Source organism: Arachis duranensis, chromosome 1 (assembly GCF_000817695.3).
Source record: "Arachis duranensis cultivar V14167 chromosome 1, aradu.V14167.gnm2.J7QH, whole genome shotgun sequence".
Classification (NCBI taxonomy): domain Eukaryota; kingdom Viridiplantae; phylum Streptophyta; class Magnoliopsida; order Fabales; family Fabaceae; genus Arachis; species Arachis duranensis.
This window is the reverse complement of record NC_029772.3, coordinates 105,432,481-105,435,000: the sequence shown is the minus strand read 5'-3', so window position 1 is coordinate 105,435,000 and position 2,520 is coordinate 105,432,481.

Sequence of the window (2,520 nt, the reverse complement as noted above, 5' to 3'; positions counted from 1 at the left end):
CATCTCTCTCTCTCTCCCCTTTCCCTCTTTCTCCACCTCATCTTTCTTTCTCTCTTCCTTGTCTCTCTATCCTTCTCTCCCTCTCTCGCTTTCCCTCTTTCTCTCTCTCCTTCTCTCCCTCTCTCTCTTTCTCTCTCTGTCTCTCTCGCCTTCTCTTCGCTCTCTCACTTTCTCTCCTCTCTCTCTCTCTCTCTCCTTGCCCTCTTTCTCCCCCTCCCTTCTCTCTCTTCCTCTCTCTCCTCCTATTTCTCTCTCTAATCATCTCTCCCCCTTTTTCTATCTCTCCTCCTCCTCTCTCTCCTCTCCTATCCTTCTCTCTCTCCTTTCTCCTCTCTTTTTCCTTCTCTCTCTCTCTTTCTCCCCTCTCCTTCCTCTCTCTCTCTCTCTCCCCTTTTCCTCCCATCTCTTTCTCTATCTCTTTTTTCTCTTTTCTCTCTCTCTCTCTCTCGCTCCTCTCTCTTTTCTTTTCTTCTTTTCTCTCTCTCCTCTCTCTTTTCTCTCTCTCTCAACCTTCTCTCAATCTCTATCTCTCTTCTATCTCTTTTCTCCTCTTCTCTCTAAAGTGAGAGAGAAGAGAGAGAAGGAGAAGACAGAGGAAGAGAAAGAAAAAAAAGAGAGATAAAAAGAGGACAAAGAGGGAGAAAGAGAGAGGAAAGAGAGAGAGAGAAGGAGAGAGACAGAAAAAGAGAGGAGGGGAGAGAGAAGGAGAGATGGAGAGGAGGGGAGAGAGAAAGAGGGAAGGGGAGAGAGAGAGCATGGGGAGAGAGAGGGAGATAAGGATAGCGAGAAAGAAAGGGGAGGGGAGAAAGAGGAGAAATTGGGAGAGAGAGATAGATAGAGAGGAGGGGGAGAGAGAGGAAGAGAAAGAGAGGGAAGGGGGAGAAAGAGGAGAAGGGGAGAGAGAGAGAGAGAGAAAGAGAGAGAGAGAGAGAAGGAAGAGAGAAGAAGAGGGGGAGAGAAAACGAGAGAGATGGGAAGCAGGAGATAAGAAAAAGTTACTCGTATCATTTAGAAAGAAAGTTATTTATATTAGAAAAAATTATTTATAGAAAATGCTGAAAAGAGATAAGAAAGAAAAAGGAACAAAAGCAATGGAAGGGATTTCATTAGTTATAATGTTACACGTATTATTTAGAAAGAAAAAATTAGATTAAAAAATTCAATTTAAAAAAGGTTTAAAAATTTAGGTTTTTGTATGTAAAAATATTAATTTTTGTGTAAAAATCTATTTTTACATGTAAAAACCAATTTTTGTATAAAAACCAATTTTTTAGTATAAAAACTGGTTTTTTATGTAAAAACCGGTTTTTAGTATAAAACCAATTTTTTAATATAAAAACTGGTTTTTCTATATAAAAATCGGTTATTTTTTAAAAACCGATTTTTAATTTAATAACCGGTTAAAAACCGATTTTAAATTTTACTAACCAATTAATAACCGGTTTCATCATGTAAAACCAATTTGATTAATTAACCAATACTATATTTTTGGTTAACCAAAAAACTAATTTGGTTTTTAGATTAACCAAACCATGAACACCCCTACATGCAACTATGCGAGTCTGTTGGCATGCAACGAGCAATAAAAATTTCACTTAAACGCGTAATACACTTTTTATTTATTTTAATTAGTGTAATATATTTACATATTGCCTAGTCTTATATAGAAACCAATTATATAGTCCAATAGTACGTCTCCCGTCTCTTTATCACGTGGTACTCAAAAGAGATTTATGTGTATGATATGATATAATGACAATTATTTGATTTATATAAATAATTCTGTCTAATAGGATAAAAGTTTTTTGTGTCTCCAAAAAAACACCGAATACAGTTCATTCAAATTATTTTTGGCCCAATCCAATTGATTAACTCGTGATATATCACTTATTTTATACCTCTTGAACTTATGCCATGTATATGTTATTCTTTTGAGATATGTCTATGATGACAGAATATTTATAGTGTTGACGAATTATGTTCCTGTTATGTAAACAGATTCATAAGTATTGTTTTTGGGGTAAAACAGATTCATAAACTTTAGCTACCTGGTAAATTTGTTTTGGGCTAGCCTTATGTTTTACAATTAGGTTTGATTGGTTGTGTGTTGAGTCCAGAATTTAGCTAGACTTGATAGAGTTTAGCTCAACATTAGTGTTTTGTATGTGAAGAAATGATGGTTTGCAAAAGGCCCAAGTAGTAGAGTAGTCCAGTCCAGTCCACAAAGTGAAAGAGAAGGGAAAGCAATCAAGCACTACTTCCCACTCTTGACCAAAAAAAAAAGCACTACTTCCCACTGCTAATGGTGGTGGACAATCCTCGATAGATAAGTTTTTGTTCTCTGTTGACGGGGCGGTGACGATAGATTTTCAGAATATAGTTATAAACGAGTAATCATGTTAAATATATTTTTTAAATTCAGTCCTTCATATGAAATATATTTTAGAATATAAATATATAGTATATAGTGATTAATTTTTATTATAATTATAATATTTTTATAAATAAGCTACTAAACAA